We start from the raw sequence: 26,273 nt of genomic DNA, 5'->3' as shown, positions 1-26,273 counted from the left end.
CCACATAGACTTCCACATCTTTGTTCATCATGTCAAACAATATGGCCGTAGCTATGCTTTGATAGGTTGTCCCAGCATTTTTCAGTCCAAAAGGCATCACCTTGTAACAATAGCTTCCCCATAGAGTGGTGAAGGCTATTTTCTCACGATCTTCTGGGTGCATGCTTATTTGGTTGTATCTCTAGAATCCATCCATGAATGATAGTAAAGCATGCTTTTCTATATTATCCACTAATACATCAATGTGAGGTAATGGGAAGTCATCTTTAGGGCTTACTTTGTTAAGATCTCGGTAGTCTACGCACACTCGTTCCTTTCCATCTTTCTTCGGTACTGTTACAATATTGGCCAACCATTAGGGGTACTTCACCACTTATAAGAAACCTACATTCCTTTACCTCACAACTTTTTCTCTGATCTCCTCACTCCATTCTGGCCACATTCTTCGAAGCTTCTATTTTATTGGCTTTACCCTAGGGTAAGCCGGTAATCGATGCTACACAATATTGGGTTCGATACCAAGCATATTCTTGTAAGACCAAGCAAAGACCTCAACGAATTCCTTTAGAAGATTACTTATCCATTTTACTTCTTCGTCATCAAGGGTAGTGCCAATTTTTACCTCTCGAAGGCATTGGTCGGTTCATAGATTAATAACCCGAGTATCCTCACGGATGCGTTAAGCTTTCTTTGGTTTGCATTGTTTTATTAATTATTGACATTTATTAAGATCATCATCTGAAAAAGGAGGCAAGTCTGATGAGCACATTTATGTGTGAAATCTAGGGTAGTAAAACATGCATTTTACATATTTAGAATGGAACTACCTTGGGTTTTACTTTCTTTTTGCAGGTTTTATATTTTCAAGGCCTTAAGGATTATCGGGTGTTATATCTTCAATTTTACACGTAAAGAGGTCATATTTCTTTCCATGGTTGTGAAGAGGACGAAATTCTGAGCAAGATGAACATGTTCAATTAAAAGTACACATTCGTTTGGTCACCCGTACAAATGATTATTCTTTTCGGGTCAGAAAAAGAATAATGGATCAGAATTGAACCGAGATGCAGAACCAGCCCGTTTGCAATTGTCCCAGAGGTACAAGGAATACTCCAAATGCCAACAAGGATCGATGGACCACATCCTTAAGTGATTAAAGATTTGTTTTTGGTAACAACAACTACCTAGCTTAGTTGGTGAGCTATGGTGTACAAAATTCCCTTGCTCACCAAGAGGTCTCAAGTTCGAATCTCATGGTTGTTTTTTTTAGAGAATTTTGTTGAAGATTTCCTGCTTTTCACTCACTTAAAGCACTAAGGGCATGGAGGGGATTTCCACATCAAATTAGAAGCAAGGAAAATCGTGGAAAAAAGAAGAGGAGAAGAAAAAAAGGAAAGAGAAAAAAAGGAAAGAGAAAAAAAAGGGGAGAACCAAAGATTGTCCAAATCTTCTCTCTCCTCCACATTGTCACCAAATATTGTCCAAATCACACAAAGAAGAAGAAAATCGTCCCTAGGAGAGAGAAAAAGAATAAAAATAAATTAGGAAAAAAAAAAAGGAAAGAAAATAAGCAAAAAAAAATATAGGAAATTTATTTCTCTCTTCTCTCTCCTCCACCTTAGTACTTTTGGACTCAAAAGATCCCACAATCAATTGTGGGTTTATCTCTTTTAGGAAAGAGAAAATTGTTACCCTACCTCCCCATTCCCTATAAATACAACTCATGTATGAGGAGGGAAGACAATTCATTCTTCTTCTAGTTTTTTTTTAGTTGCTCTCTCTTTCTCTTGCTCTCTCTTTAGTTCTAGTTCTTCTCTATTTTTGCTTTAGTCACTTTTGTAATAGTTTTTTTTATGTCAATTAATGCAAGCACTCTTTTATTCTTATTCAGCCTTTTTATGTTTATGATTTATGCAATTGAGTTGTAATTTTTTAAGTTATAATTCTAGGCTTAGATCTAGGTGACAAGATCACGAGCCGTGGAGCAATTTTTTTTCAAGTTCAAGCATTGGTTCAAGTAAGTAGGCTCCATCAGTAGTCTTCTCTCCCCCCCTCTCATTCCCTCTTCTGACTACCCTTTCTTTCTTAATTTAGGATTTTTATTTTCAGTCGTTACATTATTGCTATCCCTTTCCCCCAAGGTTCATGGCTAGTGTATGTGTTGGCTTTGCCCCTCCTAGCCATAGGACCATCAATTTATTGTTTTTATTTTAATTGTCTCCCTTTCCCTAAAGTCAAGTAAAGTAACCCTTGTAAGAGTGACTCTCTGGTCAAGTAGAGAAGCTCATATTATGATGCATCCCTTGGGCTAAGTAGAGAAACCTACTTGTGAGTCGCTCTCTAGCTTTATCCCCTTTCTTTTACTTTATTTTTATTTCAGCATTATTTATTTATTTATTTTTTAATTGCGTGGGTTGTTTATTTTTAGTTATTTATTTATTTAATTTTAATTGCGTGGCTTGCATCTTTAAATTCTTAGATGACGAATGGTTAGGACGTTATTTTAGATACATATGTTTAGGACGGTAATTAGAATTAGATCACAATCATTAATCGGTTCACTTTCGCATTATTAAAAGAAATAAAAAAATAAAGTGGCTGTTCTCCCTGTGTTCGACCCGTAGCTACACTGATCCGTACGCTTGCGGTTACATTTTAAATCTCAAACAAGTTTTTGGCGCCGTTGCCGGGGAGACAGTTCCATGTTATTTTTCACTTTCTTTTGGTAAATCGTAGTGCTTTGTTTGCTTTGCTTTATATTTTTTCTTTTTTTTTTATTGAATTCCTGAGAAGAACAACTTGCAATCATAGTTGTATCAGTGGAGGTCGCCATGCCTCACAGTATGATAAAGACAGGTTTCGCCCTGTAGCAGTACCTCAGGAATTGACCTGAGCAACCCCGGATCCCTGCCGGTAAGCTCCCAAAAAGCAAAAAAAAAAATCAAAAAAATCATCAAAAAGTTTTGCTATCCATTCTTTTGTGCTTGTCTTACTTTAGTTGTGGAAGTTTTTCTGTTGCATGAGTGTTAAGTGGGTACGTAATACTAAGAATCGGTTAGAAAGAAGAGATCCAACAAGTAGTGACCCTATACGTTTGCTCTCTTTAAAACCCTTCAATATGGGAGACCAACAGCAAAACCCTTCACCTAAATCTCTGAAAGATAGGTTCTACCCTGCTAGAACAGCCCAATCTTCCTGCATAGTTCTACCACAAGCCCAGGGCAATAATTTTGAACTCAAATCTCAATACATCACTATGTTGCCCCACTTCCATGGGTTGACCTCTGAGGATGCATACCTATTTCTAAGGGAATTTGAAGAGGTATGTGTTCTAATTAAGATCCAACAGCTTTCTGATGATGCTGTTAAGCTTAGGTTTATCACTTTTGCATTGAAAGACCAAGCTAAGAAGTGGTTGTATGGGTTACCCACAAATTCCATAACCTCATGGGAACAGTTCACAGTTGTCTTCCTTAAGAAGTTTTTCCCAACTCACAAGACCAATAACCTTAGAAGTGATATCCTTCAGTTTAGGCAAAAGCCTAGTGAGTCATTTTCCAAACTTATAGAGAGATTCAAGGATCTACTCCAAGAATGCCCTCACCATGGCCTAGACCTATGGCATTTATGTGAAATAATTTATGAGGGTATTGATTACCCAACTAAACAAATGATAGAGTCTATGTGCCCTGAGGGATTCACATCCTTTACAGATGAAGGAAAGGCATGGGAATTCTTACTTGACTTAGCTGACAAAACCCGTGAGTGGGAATCAACCCAAGAGAGTGAAAGAACCATAGGAGGAAAAGGATATTTTGTGGATGGGATAGTAGCCAAGGAAGCCCATTTGGATAGCCTAATCAAGAGGATTGAGGCTATTGTTCCTAGAGAGCCATCATCAGTCAATTTGGTTAAGATTTGTGCTTGGTGCCAGTCCCCTGGACATGTCATAGAAGAATGCCCCAACACCTCTGGGGGCACTTCTAATGATAGTGTTAATGCCTTATACCAGAATAATCCATATAGTAACACCTACAATCCAGGATGGAGAAATCACCCAAATTTCTCTTGGAATCAGGGCAACCAAGCAGGACCTTCCAATTTCTATAATCAAGGTCAACCTGGACCCCAAAGGCCTCCCTTTGCACAACAATCTTTTTCTCAAAATACTTTTCCTAGGTCAAATGTAGGACCTTAGGCGAGTTTTCCTAGGGCCCCTCTTCTATCATCTTATCAGCAACCCCCTGGGTTTACTAACACTGGAGAGGCAAGTAGAATAAGTGACTTGGAAAAAAATATGGCCCTCCTCATGACAAGCCATCAAAATCTTACGAGAGAACTTACCCAAGTTGTCTCAATTATGCGTGAGAGGGAGAAGGAACTTTACCCAGGCAACCAGAGCCTAACCCTAGGCATCATCAGCCTGTTAGTTCACAAGGACCAACTAATGCACCACTGAATATAGTACAAGGTCAGACTCAACAAGGGCCCTCTAACCAATGCAATGTTGTTTATGCCCTTAGGAGTGGTGGAGAGTACCTACAGAGCGTTCCTAAATCTTCCCCATCTATTACTCCTGTTAACTCTTCTTCAATTGAGGACACAAGTGTGTCTCTTGTTCCAGGTTCGTCTGATGAACCTAAAGATTTTTCTGAAACTAAAGATGATTTGGGTGAGGAAACCAAAAATGATTCTTCTGAACAGGGGCAAATCCCTAACAGTCCTTATGTTCATCCTATCCCATTTCCTAATCGCTTGGTAAACAAAAGGAAGACTGCTTCCATGGACAAAATTTTAGAAGTCTTCAAAAAGGTAGAAGTGAACATCCCTCTTTTGGATGCCATATCCCAGATCCCCGCCTATGCAAAGGTACTGAAAGATTTGTGTACTCACAAACGTATCACTAGTGTGCCCAAAAAGGCGTTCTTGGCAGGTAACATTAGTTCCATAATTACTCAGCCTATAGCAGCCAAGTATAAGGATCCAGGGAGCCCTACCATAACTTGTGTCATAGGAAACACCTATATTGAGCATGCCTTACTTGACCTTGGCGCAAGTGTGAATCTTTTACCTTACCATGTGTACAAGCAACTAGGATTAGGAGAATTGAAAGCCACTGGAACTACTCTTCAGTTGGCAGATAGGTCTGTTAAGATTCCTAAAGGGATGGTTGAGGATGTCTTACTAAAGGTGGGGGAATTTATTTTCCCTGTTGATTTCATTGTGTTAGATACTAAGTCCTTCTCAACCAAGGATGAGATCCCAATAATTATAGGAAGACCATTCTTGGCTACCAGTAATGCATTACTCAATTGTCAGAATGGTTTCCTAAGATTATCTTTTGGTAACCAAACTGTTGAGTTTAACATGTTTAGGATTGGCAAGCAACCACATATGGAAGAAGAGATCAATATGCTTGAGGATTTTCTGAATTTTTCTGATGATTTAGTTACCAACTTTGATATTGATTTTGATTCAGAATTCCAAGAGTGTATGGATGAGTTGGATGATGATAGTGAAAATTTCTTTTCTGAAGTCTTGAGTCTTCACATACTTGTGGAGCCCTTAGGACCCCTTTCCAATTCCATTCCCAAACCTTCCATAGTTGAGCCCCCTAAGCTAGATCTTAAGGAGTTGCCATCTAATTTGAGGTATGCTTTCCTAGGGCCTGACCAGACTCTTCCTGTAATAATTTCTTCAAATTTGACTTCTAGCCAGGAAGAGGAGTTACTTAAAGTGTTAAAAGATAATAAGGAAGCCCTAGGTTTTGACCATGACTAATATCAAGGGTATAAGCCCTTCCATTGTGCAACATCATATACATCTTATGTAGGATTCCAAACCATCCACGGAACCCCAAAGAAGAGCTAACCCAGTGATGATGGAAGCCATTAAGAAAGAGATCCTAAAGTGCTTGGATCATGGAATAATTTATCCTATTTCTGACAGCCAATGGGTAAGCCCAGTTCACGTAGTGCCTAAGAAGTCTGGTGTGACTGTAGTTCCTAATGCCAATAATGAGTTGATCCCTACCCGTGTCCAAACAGGATGGCGTGTGAGCATTGATTACAGGAAGTTAAATGCGGCAACCTGGAAGGACCACTTCCCATTGCCATTCATTGACCAGATGTTAGAGAGGTTAGCTGGACATGAATACTATTGCTTTCTTGATGGATATTCCGGCTATAACCAAATCCCAATTGCTTTAGAGGACCAACATAAGACCACTTTTACATGCCCATATGGAACATTTGCTTACAGGCGTATGCCCTTTGGGCTTTGCAATGCCCCTGCTACGTTCCAACGATGCGTGATGAGCATTTTTTCTGACATGGTCGAAAAATTCTTAGAAGTATTTATGGATGACTTTTCAATTCATGGGAATTCCTATTCTGAATGTCTTCATCATCTTTCCCTAGTTTTGAAAAGGTGCATATCTAAGAATTTGGTTTTGAATTGGGAGAAATTCCATTTTATGGTTAAATCTGGTATTGTTTTAGGCCATGTAATATCCAAGGAGGGAATTAAGGTAGATAGAGCCAAAGTGGATTTAATTGATAATTTACCACCTCCTCAATCTGTTGAGGATGTCCGGTCTTTTCTAGGGCATGCAGGCTTCTATAGAAGGTTTCTTAAGAACTTTAGTCAGTTAGCCCGACCTCTCACTTTATTACTTGTCAAAGATCAGACTTTTGAGTTTTCCAAAGAGTGCCTAGAATCCTTCAAGCAACTTAAGAAGGAGTTGACCAATGCACCCATTGTTCAACCACCTGTTTGGACTGAACCTTTTGAACTGATGTGTGATGCTTCAGATTTTGCCATAGGAGCAGTTTTAGGTCAAAGGATTAATAAGTTACCCACTGTCATTTACTATGCTAGTAGGACCTTAAATGATGCACAACTCAATTATACAACCACTGAAAAAGAATTTTTAGCTGTTGTGTTTGCATTAGAAAAGTTTCGGTCTTACTTAGTTGGCTCACATGTGGTGCTGTATACTGATCATTCTGCCCTCAGATACCTAGTTCAGAAGAAGGATGCCAAAGCCCGTCTCATTAGGTGGGTTTTACTTTTGCAAGAGTTTGATTTAGAAATTAGGGATAAGAAAGGAGTTGAAAACCTAGTTGCAGACCATTTATCCCGGCTTCCCAATTCCTTGACTGTTGATTCTCCAGTCAACGAGAACTTTCCAGATGAACAATTATTTGCAATGTCTAGTGAACCATGGTTTGCTGACATTGTCAACTTCTTAGTTTCATGTGTGACTCCGGATCACTGGTCCACTCAAGATAAGTATAGGTTTCATTCTCAAGTTAAACACTTTTTCTGGGATGATCCTTATTTGTTTAAGATATGTCCGGATCAGATTATCCGACGATGTGTTCCTGATCATGAGCAACATTCTATTCTCTCGTTTTGTCATGATCATACATGTGGTGGACACTTTGGACCTAAGAAGACTGCCGCAAAGGTTCTCCAATGCGGATTTTATTGGCCCACTCTTTTTAGAGATGCTTTTGATTTTTGCAAGGCTTGCCCTACCTGCCAGTCTTTTGGCCGTATCAATAAAAGGAACATGATGCCCCTCAACCCTATTTTGGTAGTTGAGATCTTTGATGTATGGGGCATCGATTTTATGGGACCATTCCCTAATTCCTTTGGGAATTTGTACATACTTTTGGCCGTTGATTATGTTTCTAAATGGATAGAGGCCATACCTTGTAAAACTAATGACCACAAAGTGGTGGTCCAGTTTCTCAAAGAGAACATTTTTTCCCGCTTTGGTGCACCACGTGCAATAATTAGTGATAGGGGTACTCATTTTTGTAATCGGCCTTTTGAGGCCTTAATGAAAAAGTATGGGGTCACTCATAAGTTATCTACCCCTTATCACCCCCAAACTAGTGGCCAAGTGGAGGTGTCTAATAGGCAGATCAAACAAATCTTGGAGAAAACTGTTAATCCCAACCGTAAGGAGTGGTCCCTTAGGCTCATTGATGCTTTGTGGGCCCATCGGACTGCATTCAAGACTGACCTTGGTCAGTCTCCCTACCGTTTGGTGTATGGAAAAGCTTGTCACTTACCAGTTGAGTTAGAGCATAAGGCCTTTTGGGCCATCAAGAAGCTCAACTTTGATTTGTCTGATGCGGGAATTCATCGTAGGCTCCAACTATCTGAGTTGGAGGAACTTAGGAATGAAGCCTATGAAAGTTCTAGAATTTACAAGGAAAAGACCAAAGCTTTCCATGATAAACACATTCTGCGTAAATCTTTTACAATTGGTGATAAGGTCTTATTGTACAACTCTCGATTGCATCTTTTTCCTGGTAAGCTTAGATCCCGATGGGATGGCCCATTTATTGTTCATAATGTATATCCCCATGGGGCTGTGGAGATTTTGAATCCAGGAACAGGGGTAATTTCGAAGGTTAATGGTCAGCGTTTGAAACCGTTCCTCGAGTTTCCCACTACTAGTAGTGAAGAGGTCATGGATCTCCATGAACCTCTTTACACTGATGACTAACTTTTAATCAGGTATGACCCCCTTGCATTGTCTTTGCTTTTAATTCTTTCCATGCATTGAGGACATTGCATGACTTAAGTGTGGGGGAGGGAAACCAGTTTTTGTTTTTTTTCACTTTGTTTTGTTTGTTTTTCTTTTTATTTTTGAGCTTGCTAAGGATGAAGTCCTACTTTGGCTTTTGGCTAATGATCATACCATTCGGTTGCTTGATGTATGAAAATAAAATTTTTGATTAAGGTACCCATTTTGAACGTATAAAAACCCTGTTGAGAAGAAAGAAACAAGCATGTGTCTTGAGATGGGACTTTCTTTTGAAAAATAAGATACCCTTGTTTTATGGTGATGGACCATATGTAAGTCTGTGAGTTCCTTGTACTTTTGATTTGGAGTTGAGACCTTCTTTTTAATTTGGCATGGGTTGACAAATGCACAATTTTAAATGAAATGTGAAATGTGGTATAAAGAAGAATAAGAGTTGATTCCCTTGGAACTAGACAGGGCATTGCGCCTCAAGAAACGTGGTGTCTTGATCGAAATTCCTTGGGAGGAAACTTCTGAAGTAACTCTAGCATCACTGCCTTTGTGGGCATATGCAAAAAGCGAAGCTACATAGTAACTTGGGTGTCTGGTGTTTGCTCCACCATGTCATTCAAGCCAAAAGTAGTGGAGTAGAATAGAGTTTATTAGTGAAAAAAAAAAGAGAAAAAAAATGTGCAAATGTCATTATTGCTTGGTAACATGTTTGGTCAAAAACACTCCAACGCCTTAGTCATTGGTTCCCTATTTCTTCACAAGTGGTTTTGCCTTAAGATAAGGATGTTTTGGAAGAGATGAGGTGAGTTCCAAATTAAGAAATATGCTAGTGCCTGGAATTGATAAAGGGTAATAAAAGTTCAAGTGTGGGGGTCCCTTGTAAGAGAAATTATCTTTGCTCTGGATCGGTATGAGCCTTACCTTTAGCCAAAGTTGGGATTTGTTTATTCTGAATTTTGGGTGTATATTCACTGCAAACACCCACGAGACACAACTCGTCCACTAGGGGTGACCTAGGGGTTTAAAGGCTTGTTGCACATGCTAAGTGCAACCGTGATTCCTACGAAAGTGAGTTAGGTTTTTTTATCTTTATTCTTTTTCTTTTTGTTTTGCTCGAGGACTAGCAAAGTCTAAGTGTGGGGGAATTCTGATGAGCACATTTATGTGTGAAATCTAGGGTAGTAAAACATGCATTTTACATATTTAGAATGGAGCTACCTTGGGTTTTACTCTCTTTTTGCAGGTTTTATATTTTCAAGGCCTTAAGGACTATCGGGCGCTATATCTTCAATTTTACACGTAAAGAGGTCCTATTTCTTTCCATGGTTGCGAAGAGGACGAAATTCTGAGCAAGATGGACGTGTTCAATTAAAAGTACACATTCGTTTGGTCACCCGTACAAATGATTATTCTTTTCGGGTCAGAAAAAGAATAATGGATCAGAACTGAACCGAGATGCAGAACCAGCCCGTTTGCAATTGTCCCAGAGGTACAAGGAATATTTTCAATGCCAACAAGGATCGATGGACCACATCTTTAAGTGATTAAAGATTTGTTTTTGGTAACAACAACTACCTAGCTTAGTTGGTGAGCTATGGTGTATAAAATTCTCTTGCTCACCAAGAGGTCTCAAGTTCGAATCTCATGGTTGTTTTTTTTAGAGAATTTGTTGAAGATTTTCTGCTTTTCACTCACTTAAAGCACTAAGGGCATGGAGGGGATTTCCACATCAAATTAGAAGCAAGCAAAATCGTGGAAGGTAGTAGAGAAGAAAAAGAAAAAAAAAAAGGAAAGCAAAATCGTGGAAGCAAGAAGAGAAGAAAAAAAAAGGGAGAAATAGAGATTGTCCAAATCTTCTCTCTCCTCCACATCATCACCAAAGATTGTCCAAATCACACAAAGGAAGAAAAAAATCATCCCTAGGAGAGAGAAAAAAGAAGAAAAATAAATTAGAAAAAAAAAGGAAAGAAAATAAGCAAAAAATTATGGGAAATTTCTCAAAATTTATTTCTCTCTTCTCTCTCCTCCATCTTAGCACTTTTGGACTCAAAAGATCTCACAATCAATTGTGGGTTTCTCTCTTTCAGGAAAGAGAAAATTATTACCCTACCTCTCCATTCCCTATAAATACAACTCATGTAAGAGGAGGGGAGACAATTCATTCTTCTTCTAGTTTTTTTTTTAGTTGCTCTCTCTTTAGTTTTAGTTCTTCTTTATCTTTTCTTCAACCACTTTTGTAATAGTTTTTTTTTTCAATTAATGCAAGTACTCTTTTATTTTTATTCAGTTCTTTTTATGTTTATGATTTATGCAATTGAGTTGTAATTTTTTAAGTTATAGTTCTAGGCTTAGATCTAGGTGACAAGAGCACGAGCCGTGGAGCAATTTTTTTTCAAGTTCAAGCATTGATTCAAGTAAGTGGGCTCCTTTAGTAGTCTTCTCTCCCCCCTCTCATTCCCTCTTCTGACTACCCTTTCTTTCTTAATTTAGGATTTTTTATTTTCAGTCGTTACATTATTGCTATCCCTCTCCCCCAAGGTTCATGGCTAGTGTATGTGTTGGCTTTGCCCCTCCTAGCCATAGAACCATCAATTTATTGTTTTTATTTTAATTGTCTCCCTTTCCCTAAAGCCAAGTAGAGTAACCCTTGTAAGAGTGACTCTCTGGTCAAGTAGGGAAGCTCATATTATGATGCATCCCTCGGGCTAAGTAGAGAAACCTACTTGTGAGTCTCTCTCTAGCTTTATCCCCTTTCTTTTACTTTATTTTTATTTCAGTATTTTTTTTTCTTTTATTTATTTATTTATTTTTTAATTGCGTGGCTTGCGTCTTTAAATTCTTAGATGACGAATGGTTAGGACGTTATTTTAGATACATATGTTTAGGACGGTAATTAGAATTAGATCACAATCATTAATCGGTTCATTTTCGCATTATTAAAAGAAATAAAAAAATAAAGTGGCTGCTCTCTCTGTGTTCGACCCGTAGCTACACTGATCCGTACGCTTGCGGTTACATTTTAAATCTCAAACAACTTCACAATAGCCAATGACGGGGCATTACTATTTTGAGATATGTTATGTGTGCCTGATGACATGGTGATACATGATAAGATTGTGAAGGAAGCACACAGTTCCAAATAATCACTTTATCTTGGAAGTACAAAGATGTATAAGGATCTTAAATAAAGCTATTGGTGGCCAGCAATGAAGACTACTATTGCCTTATATGTAGCAAAATGTCTTATGTGTCAGAAGATCAAGGTAGAAAGGCATCGACCATATGGCACTCTTCAGCCACTCCCCGTACCGGAGTGAAAATGGGATAGGATCACCATGAACTTTGTCACAGGCCTACTCCATACGCCCAAAGGACTGGATACAATTTGGGTGGTAGTTGACAGGCTTACTAAGATTGTTTATTTTATTCTGATCAGGACCAATTTCTTCATGGACAAGTTAGCCCAACTTTTTATGGACAACATAGTCCGGTTACATGGAGTACCAGTAAGCATTGTGTTAGATAGAGACCTGAGATTCACATCTAGATTCTGGAAGAGTCTCCAACAATCTTTGGGAATATAGGTGCATTTGAGTACTACTTTTCATCCATAGACCGATGGGCAGTTAGAGTATACAAATACTAGAAGATATGCTCAGGGCCTGTGCAATGGAAATGAGTGGCAGTTGGGAAGAGTACATACCTCTTATGGAGTTTGCTTATAATAATAGCTACTAGGCCACAATTGGAATGGCTCCATATGAGGCACTGTATGGCAGAAAGTGCAAAACGGTGCTATATTGGGATGAAGTAGGTGAACGACGGATGCTTGGACTAGAGATGATACAGATGATGTGTCACAATGTCGACGTCATTCGGGAAAGAATTAGAGTAGCCCAATCATGCCAAAAGAGCTATACAGATAACCATAGGAAGGATATTAAATTTCAAGAGGGAGAAAAGGTATTCCTCAAAATCTCTCCTACCAAAGGGTTGCATAGATTCCACAGGAAGGGCAAGCTAAGTCCGAGGTATATTGGCCCATTTGAAATCTTGGCTTAAGTTAGTTCCATAGCTTATATGTTGGCTCTTCCGCTTTCTCTCAGCAATATTCATAATGTATTCCACGTGTCTATGTTGAAGTGGTACATCTATGATCCATCACGAGTGCTGCCCGTGGAACCTAAATATTTAGAAGCTGATATGACTTATGAATAGTAGCCCGTAGAAATTCTAGACTATAAGATAAAAACTCTTCACTATCGCTCCATCACCTTTGTAGAAGTCCGATGGGCCAATCATTCGCTTGAAGAAGCATCTTGAGAGAAAGAGGATGACTTCAAGCCAAGTATCCTCATCTTTTTGGACAAGAAGGTACCCCAATTTTAAGGATAAAATTTTCAAAAGGGGGGGTAAATGTGATACCCTACTTTCTAAACCCAGTCTAATTTTCCAATTGGTTCGATTTGGACTTGCAGGACCTGAACTTGAGTGAGTCGGGGAAAATATCTTATGGAACATGATGGCAAGAGTGACTCTGAACTCAGGTTAGCCAAATGAGCTGGAGTCAGTGCCTAGTGTAGCCCGCGTACCGAAGTCGTGCACTTGCATGTATCACGAGGCCATGTATGCATAATAAAGGAACGTAGAAGTATTTTATGTTAAGTATGCATATAAATAGTCTACTGGGAGCAAAACACATGTCGAGGCCGAGCCCCATTGAAAGTCCCAATATTTAGGCTAAGTCCTGGCCAACTGGTGGGTAGTCATAAGTGGGTCAACCCACCAGTGTGACCTACCAATCTGGTCACTAGATATTTTTACCCCACTATAAATAGCATTTATTACCTCTCTTTCACCTCATTTATTATTTTACATGGTAGTTGAGAAAAGTAAAGAAGAGAGAAAAAGAAGAAAGAAGAGAGAGGAAGGAAGAAGAAAATGGGGAAGGAGATGATCGTTGTGCGTTGTAGGGGTTAGATCTCTTGAATCCGACACCGGGTTTTCTATCCTCATCTTGAGATCTACGATCTGAGGTGAGTAAAGTCCATACTCCTTAAGCCTTTATGAAACCCAAAGTGAAACCCTTCGATTTGGGTAGAAATCCTTTGGATCTTGTTGTGATCTCTTGAGAATGTCAGTCTAAGGTTTAATAAAGGTTCTATATGTTGTTTATGAAGGATTTATAGGAAGACTTGCAAGATTTGTGAAGCTTTTGTTGATCCCTTGAGCTAAAGAGAAGGATTTGAGGGTTTGCAGTGTTCTTGAACAAAGAGGTAAGATCTATGCTTAAGACCTTAGATCGACCTTAGATCTAGGTTGGAATCATGATTTGGAGCCTTAGATTTGTGAAAAATATGAACGAATTGGCCCTTGATGGCTTCCCCAAGGTGGGATGAAGAATGGGAGAGAGCCATAAAACCTCGATTGCAAGTGGTGGGTGCTTGGAAATGGATAAGACCCACCAATCCAGTGCCTGTATGTCCTGGGTGGGTTGGTGCTTGATATATGAGCAAGGATTGGTGGGTGCTTTACCCACTGGTCTTGGCCAGCCGATCCAGGCAGTGTTCCTAGTCCGACAGGCGAAAAAGAACTGGTGGGTGCCTTGCCCACCAGTAGGCCTACCAATCCGACTTCTTAGATTTTGATTGGACCCAAATTTGTCGGGTACTCTACTCTTGTGATTCTAAACACATTGGAAACATCAAATCTCACTGGTTATGACCTTAAAAGGGGAGGTACATTAAACCAAACTCTTTTATGATAGGTTGCACTAGAACTAACGTCATTGCACGTTGGATCTACCTCGTACCAAAGGTGATCATCGTAGACAAATAGGTAAGTGGGAAGAGGACATTGCATTATGTCATTCTGGTTGTAGATTAGTCATGTCATCATTTATTATTGTGTAGACTAGTCATCTATGAATGTCATTGCATGCATTGACGTGTGCATTATAAAATTCAATTATGATTTAACATGTTTATATCTTTAATTGTTAAATGTCTGTTCTTGTTCCGTGATGTGAGATGGGTGAATATAACTACTGATTTTGATGCTTGTTAGACTAGATGTCATAGACGGCTTGGACATGAATGCATTGGTGGCCCATGGTATGGGATGCAGTGGTACTATGCAGTCATACTATCTCACATAGGAGCATGCGGTTAGGATTGACACATCCCTGTGCTACGACCCTTCCCAGTAGGGGTTTAGGTGTTGGGTCTATCCTATTGACAATTTCAGTGATATAATAGAGGGCCAATCGTACTGCTTTTAAATTAATGCCGAGCAAGGCCTATTTTACTTTAATGTAGGGCAAGGCCCATTTTACTTTCCGGTACCAACGGCTGGCCTTCTTCGGCAACCCTATGGGCATATTGCGGGATGGGGTTTGCGACTCAAACCCGAGGCATATGTGCACTATGGTTGTGAGTAGCACATAACCTATGACTTAGAATTATTGTCTAGGTGGATTAAAATAATAAAATGAACTGCACGCATATAGGTTCATTTGTATTGTGCATACTTGTGTGGTCTTTCTTTTCACTTACTGGGCTATTGAGCTCATCCCATGTGTGCACACCATTTTAGATGATCTTGCAGGATATTTGGCTGAGGAGCTAGAGTCGAGACCCACTGTGGAGTTTTCAGTCAAAGGTTGGTGGGTCCCTGAAGATCTTGGGCACGGGGCTAAGTGCCCGTGCGATAGTTGTGTTGCGGGTCAGCAACATTGATACCATATTGAGACTTTTTTTGATTATTTTAAAGTGTTATCCCTTTTGTACTCTAGATATTTAAATTTTATTTGTTGTGTATATACTACGCCTACGAGCCCACATGTAAAGATATAATGTAATACAATTTGGGTATCAAGAGTATTGGAGAATTTACCGATAATCATGTAAGAATTCTGCTGATATACAGAATCTTATCTGTTTAGAGTGTGTGTATGCTGTGCTATAGTTACTGCGTCATGTGATCCTGAAAGGTTTTGGGTTAATAGGGGTTAACTCGGTCACCGGTCCGATTCTATGTGGAATGGGGTGTGACATGGGTAGAGGTGGCTGTAATGTTGTAGCGGTTGGGCACATTGATGTTTATGACGGAGTTGAAGCTATGAGCAATGATGGGTGACAGATAGTATTCTCTTGCCCCATCTCCAACTGCTTTCCATGGGATTTTTGATAAAGTCCCATCAAATCGGTAAGACTTTACGATGGCATGGGGTGAGAGAAATCCTCGCCCATTTCAATTAACAGGAAGAATAGCAAGTTTTGATGTTGTCTACTCAAAATCCCACCCCATACAAACAAACATCCTAGGGTGGGAAAGTTCATACAACTATCCCTCCTCTTAACTCCCATCCCACCAAAATCCTCTAAACAAATGGGCCACAAGTTTCATTGGACAAAAAATAATATACAATATTAAGAGTTTCCTCGAGAGAGGATGACTCCCAAAGACCCTTATGATGGTAACCGACAATCCACTTAGAATTAGCATGGGCAGTGATAATATTCTTAGACCTAATTACATTAATGAAGTAACATTGTTCAAAGAAAGTCTACAGAAGCTAGATATATGTGGATATCTAAGGGGCTGATAGGAAATTTCAACCCCGTTGCTTTGGGCTATAAGATAAGGCTACATCTGATATATATGTAGACAAGATATGACCCCATGGACATTAATGAGGAACCATCTGGTGACTAATGAGGATTATGAACAACAGATTATCTTGGAATCAGAGACATGGCTTCCTCCACATTTTTGTTCACCAAAGAGATCCAAGATAGGAAAGAAGGTAGAGTGAATCTAAAGATTCTAGCATTTCTCTACTTCCAAATCTCCCAAACTATTATTGCATGAGTTGAGAAAAATATTTGTGAATCCCAAGGTGACACTGAGAGAGGGTGAACAATGTCTGTAAATTTTTTGAACTTTTTCGAACTTAACTATTTTACAACGGCCCTATAAGTTATTCTAACACACACAATCATGTGAATGTCCACCTTACAACCATTCAGTGGCCTAAGTCTACCAGACAACCACACTCCAACACATATATGCAAACATAATACACAAGATATATGTGGTTTGGCTCATTGCCTACTCTATAGAGAAATACCCTTTATGGGTTTCTTATTTTGCTAAATACTTAACTAGTTTATGACTGTTATAATAGTCCAAGTGCTAAGGTACTTGCTTCAACCTGAGGTGATTCTCAGGCTAGTCTTTCACCCCATTTTTACAATGTATATATTAAAATGAGTACAAATCCCTCCCCTTGCAAACAATGTCTTATGTTTATCAACATTAATAACGTAGGTCATGTATGATAGAACTTGTGTACAAAGATGATCTCCCTTGACTAGCAAGGGGTGGAGAGTTCCTAAGTGATCCAGGCCCAATAAAACACTAGAATCTTCAAATGATCTCCTTTGACTGTGGAGACTTGAATCTTCAAGTTACAGTGAATAATCCTTCTTTTTGTCTTCTTCCTTTCCCTTAACATCCACCACTCCTCTAGAGTTTAATAAAGTCTAATCACCAAGCTCAGGCCTTCGATATGACCTTCAAAACTTTTCACAGGAGTAGAATAATATGATTCCCAAACCATTTAATGTTCACAAATGCTCTTTAGAATAGTTTCGTAAAAAATTAAGCATAGGGACATCCTTCTTCTATGTTTCCTCTTTGTATAAGTGTAAAGCTCGAAGAATGGAGTTCAATGCACTTTGGACCATCTAAGTATTGAATGAGTTAGAGTTTGAAAATGGGCCTCTAAATTAATTCCAAATGGAATCTTGAGTACGGTGTATGCATAAGTGCGGAGCATCAGACCTTGGGAGGGTTATGCACGTCAAATGCACATCTCATCTTAGTGGAAAGAATTGAGGACATTGATTAGAAAAAATGACAGAGGGATAGGACCATAGGATCCAGATCTGGTTGAGGTTAGGGCATAGAAAGACAAGCTTGGACTAGAAGATGATCTCATAGTTATATAAGAGCGAACTAAGCTTATTGAGTAAGAGGACAATGGAAAGGTCTTTGGAACTTATCCACATCTTGGACTTAAATCAGACTAAACAATATGTCTGAGCATAAAATCACTCATCACATCAATGGTGTTTATGCAAGCTTTTCAAAGAAATGATTGCACCTTGGGTTGAATCTTTAAATTTCACAAGATCTTCTATACTAATTTGGGGATATAACTAACCCTTTTAGTATATTGACATTAAGTTGGAGCAAGGGAAAGACCAAGTTTATATTCTTTTCCTATTGAGAAACTACCTTAGATGGGGGTTAACAAAAGCTGTCTTGACACCCGTCGAGGCTAAGTGAAATGTTAAATAGCCTCCACCTCAAACATTATGAAAAGCCTCCTCAATTTTATCATGTCTCATTGAACATTTGAGACAATAAGATCTAAAACTCGTCTATATGAACAATCATGAGGTATAGGTGAGTATAATCGAAAACCATCAAGCATTGAGATCCGATGATGTTTCTATATTTGGATAGAGGTACCAGTACTAACCAACCATAATAGCCAATTTTTAACAAATTTTTACCCTTTAAAACACTCCCATAACCCTAGGTGGCGACTCCACAACCTTTCTGTATGATCCCAATCCCCTGTATTGGACCATCATCAAACCCCGTCTTTATAATGAACCTCGGACACCTGCGAAATAGGCCTCCATGTATTTCCAAGTGATGATACATTGATGCAGGGCCCACAGAAGCACAAATGAATGCACTCCCCACCTTCTCCACCAAAGGATATCAAGAGAGAGGCGAGAAGGCCTGAATCCCAAAGACCTTCCCCTTGACGGGGATATCTCCGATCCGAGGTCCGCTACCCTCACAGTGGTGACTCCACTGGGGAATTGTCAAGCTTCAGATAGTAGATGCTACCTTTAAATGCAAGAATATTTTTGACCACATCTGTTTAAAAACATATTTGGTTAACCCTATGTTTGTAAATTGTATTCACCAACTGTATCATGCATCATGCTTGAAGTGAAATCATTTAGCGAGGTTACTACCTGTCATGCCTGCACCCTCGGGGAGGTTAGTGCATGACATACTAAGTAATCTAAGAACAAATGGTAGCTGCTTCCTGTATAAGAGTGGAAGGTATCATCAAACGACGAGGATATTGTAATTATGCCAGCACCCTTGGGGAGGTCCGTGCACTTTATGACATTCTGAGATCGAATGGGTCATCAAACAGCGAGGATGTCCAAAATTGTGCCAGTACCCTCGGGGAGGTCCATGCACTTTATGGCATTCTGAGATCGAATGATGGTTACCCTACACTACACTTCACACACATTCACTCATGCTTCCACCAACCTTGTAGTGATCCTTACCATCCCCTCGTGTGAAGTCACGTAGAATGGGGTAGGGAGTTACACCCTTGGCCAAGTACCCTTGAGGTATGTTAAAAGATCAGTACCTAGCATATATCAATCTTGTCAAGGTAGCCTTGTCGGTCCTATTGCATCCACTACATATTCAGCATTATGTAGAAAATAGATGGAGAAGCTAGGAGTGCCACAAGCTAACTGTAGAACTTGTTTACAGTCTTAAAAAGGAATTTTCCTACATTATATTTTCATCATAAAGAATTACTTTCCTAAGCGGGTTTCAGATAAAAGGTGTCCCTCCTCAAGAAAAATGTCCAGACACGTGAATTAGGAGCAATTCCATCAAAGTCACGTAAAGTCCCAAGAAGTCCCGAGGAAATCGAGAGGAAGGACACCTTAGTGGAAAAAAGAGCAAGGAAAGCATGACTTTATTACATGGAATATTTTATAGAAATGTTCTCAACAAGCCATTTGTATGAAATTCTCACCAATGATATCAAGTGGATAAGGGGCATGTTCCCCTATCCACTTTCTATCATATAGTGAACTAACTCTGGATGGATTATTGATTGATCAAAATGGAAGAATGATTAAACATGGGATGGAGTATCAGAGATCTAAAATAAACCACCTTTCGGTTCAGGCATAATTCCACATCTCAAGTATTCACTGCAGTCCATTTGGACATACTAGGGTAGTAGGTGACTCGTTTAAATTCAGTGTCACCTACCTTGTCTCTTCTAGACTGCTTACTGCCAAGTGAGTGCACCTCGGAAGATATGGATCTAGTAGACGGTGCAACTCTAGTTTAGGCTTGGGTACACCTCATTGAGGCATTGCAAGCTGAAATGAAAGATGTAAGGACCGGGTTAGCATAAGTACTCTACATACTTCAGAACTTTCCCAGAGTTGATCCTACTCCGACTATAGGAGAGTAAGAGCAGAATAGACCTATGGGACATTGAAGAGCTTCCCCCACTCATCAGAATGGCTTGAGAGGAGTCTATTCTCGAGTCCCCCCTCCAAGGGTGGTGATTGAGGATGAAGAAGAAGAATTTGCAGTTCATATCAGAATAGAACCTCCTGAGACGGAGAGAGAAAGAAAGCTCTGAGAACAGGTGAAGAAACTGGAAGATTTGATCCAAGTTGGGAAGAGCTAAGAGAGTTAGATGGAAGATTTTGATGATATGAGCTTCTTCACTGGAGTAAGAATCCCTAAAAATTTTAAGTGGAAAACTAATAGGTTTGATGGATCAGGGGATCTTAAAGCACACTTGAAAGTCTTCCTTAGTATTGCCAAGTCATGGCAACTAGTAGACAATTAGATGGGTCAAACATTTATGTTGACATTGTCAGGAACAACTTTGAGATGGATCACACAGTTGGAGCCAGCACAAACACAGAATTGGGCAACGTTGGTAAAAGCATTCACTAAACAGTATTCATATAACACTGAGGTAAATGTGAAGCGTTGAGAGCTAGAAACCTTGGGGCAACAACCTAGGGAGGGGTTCACCGCCTTCTTGATGAGGTTCAAGGACAAGGCAGCCAAGATCGTAGAGTGGCCTTCTAAAGCAGAACAAGTAGAAGTGTTGATCGAGAGTATATCTAAGCCCTATTATGATGTCCTCTACTACTAACACTTGCAAACATTTGAAGCGTTGATAGCTATGGGGACACACATTAAGAATTAGATTCTGAGGGAAGCACAGTACCTAGGAACGTAGCAAGATGCCATAAAGAGCTCCAAGGTTGGATGGGGAAAGGGTCCTGAAACCAATGTTATCAGTCCAACCCAACAGTCAGTGGCGGCCATATCTCCATCACAACCCTTTGTGATACAACCGGATGCTCTCGCTCAGAGGCCCCCTCGTCAAAGAAGGTAGTTTTCAGACTTGGGGATGCTAATCATAGTAGTATATAAGAAACTGAAGAAGCAAGGGTTATTGGGAACAGCGGCTCCAAGAGTGATGTCCAATCCTCTCCCAAACTGGTATCAGGACCATGAGTATTGTGCTTATCATACCCATAAGGGGCACTCCACTGAAAAATATCTAGGGTTGCAGCATGTAGTTCAAGATCTGGTGGATAACAGGACGATTGAAGTCAAAGTCAAGCAATCTCCTAATGTTACTACCAACCCACTTCTAGATTATGGTACAATTGGTAATCTGGATGATGATGAGTCGGAAGAAAGTGACCCCACTCAATTCATTTATCCTAAGAAGTAGAAGGGTCATCTGACCGCCTGTGACTATCGAAAGATCTTAGCACAAAGAACAAAGGCTATGAAACTTCCCTATGTAGAAGAATCATCAGAGTCATTAGAAGAAGCAGAAGGGCAGATGTCGACCTTCTCTCCTTCACCTAACCAACCATTTCCTCCCCATTGTCTGGGATCAAACCTTCCATCATCATCCAATCAATCTTTACCTCTATCCAACTACCCCCAATATCCACTATACAACCCTCTACCTCTATAATATTATCACCCTCTACGTCACCAGCAACCTTTACCTTATCCTCGAAGAGAGGAAACCCCATCTCCCTCTCATCATACACCCACTCCATCTTACCATTCACCATCTCTATCAGGATACCGTACCTCTAACGTTACATCCCCATCATACCACCGCACTTTATATGCCACATCAACTTCCTATGAATCCCATTCCCAAGGTTCGGTTCATAACCTAAAGGAAGGATGGTTTGGTGGTACGACTGGAGGAACATGCAAGAATTGCCCGATTCTATGAAAATGACTTCATCATCAGGATTGGTGAATGCTCTTTAGGAAGACCAAGAGGTAGATCCCACACCTCTGATTCATCCAATGGCGTCACTAGAGCATAAGTCAGAAACAGTTGAGGAAGTTTCATATGATCTCTTGAGGACAGTGATAGCATAATCAGTAGGGAAGGAGATTAAAAAAGATGCCTCCCTAATCCACATAGGGAGTGACACAAAAGAAGATGAATAAGATGAAGAACCCAGTAAGGAGGAAGTCACTGAGGAAGAAGACACTAACAATGATGACAATGATGATGACAGTAATAGTGCTCATCTGGACTGGGATGACTACCTTGGGCCATGGGAGCAGGATGTAGATGATGAATCTGTGTACTATTCCCCTAGGGATCCAGGAAGTTACTTAGTGTTTGCCATCAGTAGCGATGACCTGGTACTAGATCCAATAGGTGGTATTCAGCCTTCTCTCTAAATAGAAGGTGATTCCATGTCAGATTCAGATGATGATGGGCCTGAAGACGAAGGAAGGGCAACAGAGGTTTACATGGAAGAGCAGACCCCTCTATTTGAGATGGAAGAAAAGATGTGTGATATTTATTTAAACACACTAGAAATGTAAAGAAGGGTGGATGAAATCAGTCAGATGCTTGGCGAAGTGACTGTCAGTGAACAATACTACAAGGAGCAGCTAAATGACTTAAAAGAAATTGGACCATAGGATATATTTGTAGAGGCGGTGGACATTGCATTCCAAATGCTGTCCAATGCAGTTAAGAAGATGAGAGCTAGGGCTCTCAATATCTGTGGAGGACCCCGACTCCCTACCCCAAGCCGAGAGGGGGAGTTCGATGAAGATGATTCAATGGTAGGGATAATTACCATTACGGATAGTGATGATGAAGATCAATATCCCACCAAGATCATTATGAAGAAGATCGTCCAAGGCTCTAGCAGTAGAGTAGGCCAAGAATTATGAGGTAGGTTCTAGTAGCTTGAAAAAGGAACCAGAAAATCCAGTATTAGCTCAATTTAAGAAGGCTCAAGCCAACATTTCCATTTGGGGATTGTCGATGGCTTCTCCCTCTCATCACAAGGCAGTATTGAAATCCCTCACTCATGTACAAGTACCGATCTAGATTGACCCAGTGCAGCTTTCCCATATAGTAGGGGCAACATACGCAGTACAATCTCTGGTATTCTTAGACACTGACATTCCCAAAGGGGGCCGTACAACAAGGCATTGTATATCACGGTGGATTGCCTCGACAAAACTATTACTCAGGTCCTCATCGACAACGAGTCGGCCTTGAACATCTTGCCTTTAAGATCAGCCAGCAGCATTAGGGTCAATATGAGTGAAATCAAAGCAACATGCCAAACCATAAGGGCCTATGATAGCATGTTTGGATTTAAAATGTAATCGCAAGCATACGGATCAGTGTAGCTATGGGTCGAACACAAGGAGAGCAACCACTTTATTTTTAGCTTCTGTTAATAATGCAAAAGTGAACTGATTAATAGTTGTGATCTAATTCTAACTACCGTCATAAACATATGTATCTAAAATAACAACCTAACCATTCATCATCTAAGAATTTAAATACGCAAGCCACGCAATTAAAATTAAATAAATAAATAATTGAAAATAAACAACCCACACAATTAAAAATCAATGAAGAAAAAAATGCTAAAATAAAAATAAAGTAAAAGAAAGGGGATAAAGCTAGAGAGAGACTCACAAGTAGGTTTCTCTACTTAGCTCGAGGGATGCATCATAATATGAGCTTCGTTACTTAACCAGAGAGTCACTCTTACAAGGGTTACTCTATTTGGCTTTAGGGAAAGGTAGGCAATTAAATTAAAAACAATAAAATGATGGCTCTATGGCGAGAAGGGGAAAAACATCACATACACTAGCCATGAACCTTAGGGGAAAGGGATAGCAATAATGTAACGACTAAAATTAAAAACCTAAATTAAGAAAGAAAGGGTAGTTAGAAGAGTGAATGAGAGGGGGGAGAGAAGACTATTGAAGAAGCCTACCTACCTGAATCAATGCTTAAACTTGAAAGCTTGGGTGATTTGAGATACTGCCAACCCTAAAAACTAGATCTGGAATGAACCAAATCTGAAATTTCTAGGCCTAGAGAAAACAAATCTTGAAAAAAAAAATTGAACTTGAAAAAACGAGATGCTCCACGGCTCGTCATCTTGTTACCTAGATCTAAGCCTATAACTATAACTTAAAAATTACAACTCAATTGCATAAATCATAAACATAAAAGGCTGAATAAAAATACAAGAGTGCTTGCATTAATTGGAATAAAAAGCTATTACAAAAGTGATTAAAACAAAAACAAAGAAGAACCAAAACTAAAGAAAGAGAGAGAGAGAGAGAGAGAGAGAGAGAGAGAGAGAGAGAGAGAGACAGAGAGCAACTAAAAAAAACCCTAGAAGAAGAATAAAGTGTCTCCCCTCTTTTTACATGAGTTATATTTATAGGGAATGGGGAGGTAGGGTAATAAATTTCTCTTTCCTAAAAGGGAAAAACCCACAACTGGTAAGTGAGATCTTTTGAGACCAAAAGTGCTAAGGTGGAGGAGAGAGAAGAGAAATAAACTTGGAGAAATTTTCTATAATTTTTTTTTTAATTTATTTTCTCTTCTTTTTGTCCCTCTTTTTAAATCTTGTGCACAACCATTGTTGGCCGATTTTTTTTCCTTAGACGATTTTTCTTCTTGCTTTGTGTGATTTGGACAATCTTCTGACAATGCTGTGGAGGAGAGAGAAGATATTGACAAGATTTATTTCTCCCTTTTTTTTCTTTCCTTTTTTTTTTTCTTCTTCTTCTTGTGCAAGAAACCCTTCCCATGATTTTTCTTGCTCTAAAGATTTGGACTTTCCTAATTTGATCTGAAAATCCCCTCCATGCCCTTAGTGCTTTAAGTGAGTGAAAAGTAGAAAATCTTCAACAAAATTTTCTAAAAAAAAAAGATGGTCATGAGATTCAAACTTGAGACCTCCTGGTGAGCAAGGGAATTTTGCACACCATAGCTCACCAACTACACTAGGTAATTGTTGTTGGAGAGATATGACGCCCGATAATGCTTAAGACCTTTAAAATACAAAACCTACAAAAAGAGAGTAAAACCCAAGGTAGCTCCATTCTAAATATGTAAAAATGCATGCTTTATTACTTAGATTTCACACATAAATGTGCTCATCAAAATTCCCCCGCACTTAGCTTTGCTAGTCCTTGAGCAAAACAAAAAGAAAAAGACTAAAATGTAAATAACAAAAAACCTAACTCACTTTCGTAGGAGTCACAGTTGCACCTAGCATGTGCAACAAGCCTTTAAACCCCTAGGTCACCCGATGAGTTGTGTCTCGTGGGTGTTTGCAGTGACTATACACCCAAAATTCAAAATAAACAAATCTCAACCTTGGCTAAAGGTAAGCTCCATACTGATCCGGAGTGAAGATAATTCCTCTTATAAGGGACCCCCACACTTAAACTTTTATTACACCATATCAATTCCAGGTACTAGTATATTTTTTAATTTGGAACTCACCTCGTCTCTTCCAAAACATCCTTATCTTAAGGCCAAATCACTTGTGAAGAAATAGGGAACTAAGGACTAAGGCATTGGGGTGTTTTTGACCAAACATGTTACTAAGCATTAATGACATTTGTATATTTTTTTTCTCCTTTTTCACTTCATAAACTCTATTCTACTCTACTACTTTTGGCCTGATTGACATAGTGGAGCAAACATCAGACACCCAAGTTACTATGTAGCTTCACTTTTTGCATATGCCCACATAGACAGTGATGCCATAGTTTTTTTTTTCTTCAGAGTTTCAATCAAGTCACCACGTTTCCTGAGGTGCAATGCCCTGTCTAGTTTCAAGGGAATCAACTCTTACTCTTCTTTATACCACATTTCATACTTCATTTAAAATTGTGCATTTGTCAACTCATGCCAAATTAAAAATAAGGGCTCAACTCCAAATCAAGAGTACAAGGAAACCAAAGATTTACATATGGTCCAACACCATAAAACAAGGGTCTCTTATTTTTCAAAAGAAAGTCCCATCATCTCAAGACACAGGCTTGTTTCTTTCTTCTCAACAGGGTTTTTATACGTTCAAGATGGGTACCTTGATGAAAACTTTTATTTTCATACATCAAACAACCAAATGGTATAATCATTAGCCAAAAGCCAAAGTATAACTTCATCCTTAGCAACCTCAAAAACAAAAAGAAAAACAAACAAAACAAATTAGAAAAAGCAAAAACTAGTTTCCTTCCCCCACATTTAAGTCATGCAATGTCCTCAATGCATGAAAAGAATTAAAGGCGAAGACAATGCAAGGGGGTCATACCTGGTTAAAAGTTAATCATCAGTGTAAAGAGGTTCATAGAGATCCATGACCTCTTCCGAAACAGAAGATGACAACTCAATGAAGGGCTTTAACTTATGGGTGGCCCCAAATTTCTTCATGAGGGCCTCAAATGATCTATTGCAAAATTGCTTGCCCCTGTCAAAAATATAATAAATGATCTCATTATCCATCCACTT

The 26,273-nt window shown here is 39.3% G+C and overlaps 1 non-coding gene across 1 annotated transcript; it reads right to left on the bottom strand.

Moving 5' to 3' along the window:
- Nucleotides 1-3,505: 3,505 nt before the first annotated feature.
- Nucleotides 3,506-3,612, bottom strand: LOC122086668. The gene has a single exon (XR_006142514.1). It is a non-coding gene; the product is annotated as a small nucleolar RNA R71 (small nucleolar RNA).
- Nucleotides 3,613-26,273: the final 22,661 nt, after the last annotated feature.

The sequence above is a fragment of the Macadamia integrifolia genome, chromosome 1, assembly GCF_013358625.1.
Source record: "Macadamia integrifolia cultivar HAES 741 chromosome 1, SCU_Mint_v3, whole genome shotgun sequence".
NCBI classification, from domain to species: Eukaryota; Viridiplantae; Streptophyta; class Magnoliopsida; order Proteales; family Proteaceae; genus Macadamia; species Macadamia integrifolia.
This window is presented reverse-complemented; position numbering and strand designations above follow the sequence as displayed.